We start from the raw sequence: 8,148 nt of genomic DNA, 5'->3' as shown, positions 1-8,148 counted from the left end.
AAGTATGCGTGAATGCGTCCTTCTATCCATATGCACCATTACCAAACCCATTATTCTGAAAGATTTGTATTCAGCTGTACCCAACATAAATAAATTAAATATCCGAATGGTGTCTCGAAAGCAATTCCTTAGAAGTATGTTTATGATGCATGATTGAACAAGCTCGATCAGTACAAGATTTATGCCCTCTTGTGTCGATGATGATGATGAGAGCTTAGTTCATAGTTTTAATTTGGACAGAGAGGCAAGTTGAAGTTGGTCCTCTCTCACAGGAAAATCTGGGAACCGGATCCCCTCCATCTCTCTCCAGCAACATTTGTGACCTGTGGATTTATAGGTTTAGATTCAAACTCCAAAAAAGTCAAAAGTTCACTCCTTTTTTTCTTTACTTTTCCTTGAATGAAATTCTATTTGTACCCTCTTATCTGCCATTGATGGACTCTGATCCACATGCAATCTCCAATTTTCCATACCCATTAGTTGAAAAATGAAGTTCACCTGACAAAAATTATTCAATTTTAAATTAAAAATATCCATGATAAAAAGTACAACAAAAAAATAAAGAACATTAGATGAAAAAAAATACCTGAATATAAGAATCCACATATAAAAATAGAATACCACAATCCTTCCCGAACAAAGGATTAAATCTTTCCGCAATATCTCAAATTGGCTGCATGATAGCACCACCACCAGCAGAGAGAACAAGGAAGACATCTCACGTAAAATTGCATGCATATGGCCATTAGTTAGTTAGCACGACTGTTAATTAGTTACAAACTGTTAGTGAATTATAATAACACTCTAAAAGTTAGTTATGTACTGTAACAATGTAACCCATTGTATATAAAGATATGCCAGCATAAACAAAACGCAGAGAAATATTTTGAGAAAGCTTAATTTAACAAGGAAGAACCTTATCTCAAGGATATCTCTTTCTTCTTCCTGTCGCTCATAACGCTGCACATACAAAAGGTACAAGTTATATTCCAATGCTCATAGATTATTTTGTAATAATATCCTTCTTATGGGGAACAAAGTTCAGTAAAAAAAAGTGACGTGTTACGTGGTCTAAATTTGTACTTGTTCAAAAAAGTCTTATGGTAACTACACGTGCCTCATCATCAATAATAATCATATGTGAACAGAATATAAGAAAAACAATAATCAAATGAAATTTTGTGATAGCATTCAGATAGCACGCGTATCAGAATAAAGTGATAGACCTAAGTGGGAGCAAATTATAAGAACTGAAATAAATGGGTGCAAATATATAAAATAGAAAAAATAAAATATAAAAATACAAGATTTTATTTAAAATTTTCTGTAAAAAAAATTTACTTAATTTTTTTAAAAATCAGTCAATGTTAAGCAAAAGTTTTCACAAATTATTTGAGTATTCAATAGCCAATAAATCCAAGAAATAATATGGAGATATTTGTAAAAAGAGTCCGTTGAGATAATTCTGAAAATAACCACCCATATATTAGAACAATTATCCGGTCTCACTTTTTACTAAAACAAAGTGTTGACTGATGGTGTTGGAGTGAATGGGAGGCGTTGGGTCACAAAGTCCAGCGAAGGCCGCAGTAGATGGAGCTGCATGCAATGGAATTACATTCAACACGGAACTGCACTATGGTCTAAAATTGCGGAAAGTTCCTCATGTTATTTCATTATCCTTCACTTCAGTACAAAAGAATAACTACCAACCTAGCTTCACCCTTAACATTTTTCTAACATGGTAAAGCCTTTTTTTCTTCTTGTGTATTTTCTTGTCTTTATTACCAGTAGTATTATTTTTCAGTTATTTAAAAGGTTATAGTGTTTGTTTGATATGCTCAGGTTGGGTTCAACTCAGTTCCTAATTGGCTTCTCATTCTTAAGGAAGAGAAGTTTTTCACTCGCTGTTTGATTCATGACTCTGTAAAGAAGAACATTTTATGCTTAGATTGCTGCACAAGCATTTGCCTCCACTGTTTGCCCTTTCACCGCTCTCACGTCCTTTTGCAGGTTGCCCGAAATTTTTTCTGCTAAAAAGGAAAATGGAATGATTTTTTAACCCACCATTTAGACGATTCTTTTTCCTGTGTTAGATACGAAGACGCATGTACAATGACGTATTACGCCTTGGTGATGCTCAGACATTGTTGAATTGTTCCCCTGTTCAAGTAAGCAAAAGAATCAATGTTTAAAAATATGAACAAAAAAAAGTCTATATCCTTTTTTTTTTTGTTCCTATATACTTGATCTAAATCTTTCTGAATTTTGATGAACGAACAGCAAACACAACCTGTTCCAAACCTCACCAGTTCACCGATTTCAAATTCAGCAGCGAAATCCTGCAAAGTATATCAACACCTCTCTGTGGCTCGGGAACCTTCGAGAATCTCTCCCTTTCCCCTCCCTCTTCGCGAAGGGGTAATCTCGGAAACCCATGCACTCCCGAGGCAGATTGGTTCGGAGCGACGCGTAGAGGCTCGAGTGGACTATGCTCCGCTTCGGGTCCAAACCTTGCGGTTCCGAATCCAACTCCGGAGTGTACACCCAGGTGCCACCCACTTGCTCGAAAACCACCACGCCATGCCCTTCTCGCCGGAGATTAATTTTTATTTTAAGATTCTAGTTACATGTTATTGTTATATTGAGATTAATCACCAATATGTGGTTGATCTTCATCTGAAACTAAATTCGATTTTCTTTCAGATTTAACTTAAAGGATAAAAAAATAATTACAAACCAATCTTAATAAAAGTGATTAATTAAATTTTTTTAATAAAATTTAATGATTGATAAAGTTAATAAATATTTTAAAATATTAATATGATAAAAACTATAATATATAATACATGGTGGTGAAAGACTATAAAATAATTTTCACTAAGCTCTCTTTAAGCGGCTTATTTATATATTTTTGAGGTCACATTTTATTCAGGTTTATTTTAACTTTTTTTTACAAATAAATTTTTTTTACTTAACTTCTCTAGAAGCTTTATTTTTTTAAATTCTTGTTTTTTAATAACATTTGTAAAATTATATTTCATTTGACTTTATTTTAAGGAAAATAAATTTCATAATGGTACCTACTCCTTTGTTTGAAATATTAGTAATACTAATTTTTATTATCAATAAATATTAATGATTAATTTATATCTCCCATAATAGTGACACAGGAAAAAAAATAACATGCGGAAGTAAAAACAGTGTGCTAAACACAAACTCTTATACAGGCATAATATTTAAATAATACTTTTTAGAACAGAAAGAGTAAAATTCTTACATGTGGGACTTGCATGTTTTTTCTTCTAGGAGTGCGGAGGAAAAGGGAGAATTAATCATGTAATGACAAAAATATGGCCTTCTTCGATTTTATATTATTATATTATAATAATTAAAATGTTACTTAAAGCAATTATATTATTTATTATTTGTTTTTTCTCAATTTAAATAAGTAGAGAACCTAACTTTTTAATTATTATTTTGTTTTTCTTAATACTTAACAATATAGTGAGATATATAGTTATTTTCTCTTCAACCTACTAAGGTTGGTCTCATGGCGACGAGAATTTAAATAATGTACACAAAATGTTAAATTTAAATCCTATTGTGATCACTGTATACCCAAAAAAATAATATTATGTTCACTTTTTTCCCCCTACTATTATTGCTACTATATTTTCTTTGGTTTTTATTCCTTTTCACCTTCAAACAAAGTGTAAATGTAATACCCTTTTGTAGTAGGTGAACTACAAAGCCTTTCATATACTGAATTTGAACTTAGGGAATTGATATGGGATATCAGCCTGTATAGAAAACTGACTTTTCCACACCTATTGCGTAATGATCCGTCTAAACGCAAGTAAAATATCTTCAAGAATAATTTAGCAAATAATAATGTGTTTGGATTAATTTATTTTTTTAAGAGAATAATAACTGTTTAGAGATTTTTAAAATGATTATGTTCCAAAAACAATACTAATATGTAGTCAAACGTCCACATGATTTTAAAACTTATGTTAATAATAAGTTGAAATGTATCAATAGGGTAAGACCTAACGTGACACTCTGGTCTATAATTTCATCCATGCACTAACTTTTTCGAAGGCTTGAAGCATTCCGAAGCATTTTTCTTACTTCCTAGTATCTTCCACTCCCTTTAATTTCTTAGAGGCTCATGCTCCATACCAACAAAATTGGATGACAAATGAAACAGTACATACATTACATAATATCCACGGAATACAGGAACAACCTTTTTCTCATCAAAAGATGAAGGACAAGTTGGGCTCACACCACCTTTGAGATATCCAGGACTCTTAATTTAAGAGGAAATCACTAACATGGTCAAGTTGTATAAATTAAATCGATGTGCGTTATTTTATATTGTATGATAGTAGCTCATGTCTGATAATAATAATATATTTAAGCTTTCACATATCTTTTACTATTCTGGAAAATTGAGATCAGTAGTTAGAAGAATTTTTAGCCTTATTTCTTTTGTTTTTTTCTTACAAACAATTATCATTCTTGAACATTACTTTTAATATTAGTTTTCTAGCGAGTTATATTTTTGACTTTGAATTGAACCTACTGTTAAGTGACCTTCCACTATATCTGTCGGTATGAATTTTATTAATTAAACTAGTGTTCTTTTGATCACCATTTCAATCCCATGATTGATAAAATATTTGTTATTATTAATTATTGTTTAAATGTCTCTTAAAAATTATTGTTCAAATGTGCTTAGTACGTAATTTATATTATAATTCAAGGTTATAACTTGAGCAAAGAATTTTTTTTTAATGATAAATCAAATTTTGAAAATTATAATTAAAAATAATTTCTTATTTTTAATTAACTTTCACTATCAAAGTTAAATATAAAATTAATTATTACAAACAACTTTGTGTCATTTTATGTAAATTTTTTATAAAAAATTTGATTTTTTAGATTATTCAAATGAATAGATTACTGTAAAAACACTTTACACCAAATATATCTTGAACATAAAAGTTATTGATACATTTAATTATAAAAAAAGTTATACACTTTAAAATAAACTACACTGTCATCTAATCGTAACCCATTATATATAATAAATTTATTAATTTTTATAATAATTATTTTTAAAATTATATTAATGATAAATTATAATTAAATGATAGTATAAAAATATTTTACGGTGCATGATCATTAAACTCTTAATTATATTTATATTCTTTTATCAAAATAATTATTTTTCAATGGTAACTCAAACATACATTAAGAAGATGTCACTGTTAGTCTATGTATAACTTTCCTCTTTAAACGAAGACGAGATAATCAGAAAGTTGAATGTTATGAAATCCAAGAAGAAATGCCTTCGATTTTTACTACTCTACAATTCGTTTGTTCACTCGATCAAATATTTTCTCAGCACGTTCTGACTAATTGAAAGAGCAGAGAACACGTACAATAGCGATGAATGAAAGAAATGCATGATTTCGTCTTTTTATAAATAGACCGAAATAAAAAATTTGGGAAAAGAAAATGTGCACTATCCCAACCGTGGGGTTTCTCTTTCTCACAAGCAAACTTTCCATCATATTCATATATACTACATTGGATGCTCCTTTAAATTGTTTAGGAATCTAGAACTCAAATCCTGCATTGAATATTTTTGAAGATATTCTTATCATTATATTCAGCGTAGCATCATTAGCGTCCTTTGAAAATTTGATATTATTTTTCTAGTGTGCTTCGACTCTTATGATGATGGGCTGAGATGAATATTGCATAGTTAGCCACGAGTGGGAGATGAGAAGTAGTAGATGTAAAGTAAAGTTGTGCTTTTGCACCATCATTCGCTATGTTAATATTTTCTCAACCACCAGAAATGCATTGCTTTCGTGGTGGGCCCATATCCTCTCACAATCTTTCTATATTCATGTATGTTCGTGGAAATTTATGCAGGCAAACATGGAATTACAGTTGGGGCCTCGTTAACATTGAAATCCATTAATTATGGTAGAAGAAGAAAAACTTTCAAGGCAGATGAAGTTCCGCAATTTTTTCACTCATCCTTGTTCTTTGAGACCTTCTTTTTCGCTCCCGGCCCTATTAAATTTCTGTTTCCTTCAGTGTATGTGAACAACATCGACCTCATATCAGACAACATATATTTCATTTTCACCTCCAAATTAGATTTGGATAATTAATAGAAACTATCCTTCAAGCTTAACTTATCCTTTCCACCCTCGGCCTCTACTCCTATATATGCATCCTCTGAATGTTGTCAAACATGACGTTAAATCTCTTAAAACACTGTTGTTGAAATCAACTATGTGAAAGTATGCCAGCATGGTGGTTTAGGGACTACATGAATAGAATTGAAGATCTTGTTATGCTATTTTGTGGGAGAAAAAGGAACAACATTCATGATTATAGACTTGAAGAAGACGTGCGTTAAGTCCAAGCCACCAAGGCCTAATGTCGAACTTCGGCTGCTCTTGTACATTGCCATTACTTTGATTCTTTTGACCAAACATAGATACGAAGGTCAATGGGATGGTATTATTTATTGTGTTTATAGGATGACTACATTTTGTTCAAATAAATTTAAAATTTGGAAATCCTATAACGGATCCTACACTTGCATGGTGTGTATGTAATATTCTACCACTCAAAAATTTGCTTCCTATGTATTTAATTATATAAATGTGAAATTAATTTATGAGTGATTATATTTATATAACAGTTAGTGGTTTAATCTAAGATATCCTAACAGGATTCTACAAGTTTCCAAACTACATATTATATCCAAATGAAGTTGTTAACTTATATGGTACTAACTTATGTAGAAATCTAGTTTTTAAGCTTATTTTTATGCTCTTTCGAGGTTTAAAAGCATATCTTATGCCTTGCATTTGAGTCTAAGTATTTTTAAAATTTTAAATGAACTTGATATGTGAATAGTAAAAGTAAAAGTAAAGATGAATAACAAAATGGGTGAGAGGAAGGTAAAAAACATAAAAGATAAGAAATAGAAGACAAGGAAAAGATGATAATAATTATAATAATAATTTACATGTAATGTAGATTTAATTAATAATTTAAATATGTTTTTAGAGATAAAAATAAGTAAAATAGTTAAGTTTAAACACTAAATTAAAAAAAAGTCATGTTGTGCATTACAAGTTTTCAAAAAGTAAAAATAAAATAATAATAAAAAAATAGATACACATTTTCACTTTAAAGGATATGTTTTTATTTTTTATACTGACTAAATTGACATTTTTCACTTGTAGAGATTAAATTGATTATTTAGCCTTAATTACTTGAACAAGTCCATGCTGAGTTTAACAATGAATTTTACATTGATTGTTGATGGCCTAACACAACTTAATTCCTTCTTAACTTGAGCTTGGGATCGACTATGAAACATAAGCCAAGTTAACAGTGAGTATATGTATTGTAATTTTAGCAAAAGATAATAGGAATATGACTTATAAGTAAAAATAGGAGACGACATCATACCATAGATTTTTAAATTTAAATATCTGAGATCAGCAATACATAAGGATGAATAAAATAGATGAAGACATTAAAAACATGATACACGAGTTGACTCGTACCTTTCTTCAATTCTAGAACAACTAAAAAAGGTTTGAGTATAAAAAAAAATTAAAAAAACTATATTTTTTATCCTCCAAAAATTTTGAAATGTTAGTTTTAATCTTTATAAAAATTTAATATATTTATAAAAAAGTGATGTGATTTTAGTCTTTTACTAAAATTAAATCACATGTGTTTTTAATTTGGATTAAAATCAGATTTTTTTTATAAAAGTAGGATTAAAAACTCATTACATTTTTTTAGTAACTAAAACTAACATAATATATTGAGAGATGAAAAAAAACACATTTTTCACCAAGGAGTTTTTTTAAGTGTATCCAGAAGAAATGGAGAATAGAAGTAAGGGTAAAATGGTCATTGGACCAAACAAGCCTGTTGGAGTTGTCGACTATTGGACAAGCGAGAAGATCTCAACCGTACGAAAAAAACATAAATGAACAAGACTCGTGCCACGTTAGAACCTGACACTGACCAGGTGGAACCAAGCGTGCCAACAGCACGTGCATCGGTTCCCTGAGGGATCTGCCCCACGGT

General features: G+C 30.1%; 1 pseudogene; it reads right to left on the bottom strand.

Annotated features, from left to right (window-relative positions):
- Positions 1-266: 266 nt before the first annotated feature.
- On the bottom strand, positions 267-8,120 carry LOC112997717 (putative flavin-containing monooxygenase FMO GS-OX-like 11; annotated as a pseudogene).
- Positions 8,121-8,148: the final 28 nt, after the last annotated feature.

The sequence above is a fragment of the Glycine max genome, chromosome 1 (assembly GCF_000004515.6).
Source record: "Glycine max cultivar Williams 82 chromosome 1, Glycine_max_v4.0, whole genome shotgun sequence".
Taxonomy (NCBI): Eukaryota; Viridiplantae; Streptophyta; class Magnoliopsida; order Fabales; family Fabaceae; genus Glycine; species Glycine max.
Note: the sequence above shows the minus strand (reverse complement) of the source record. Positions and strands in the feature narration are given on the sequence as shown.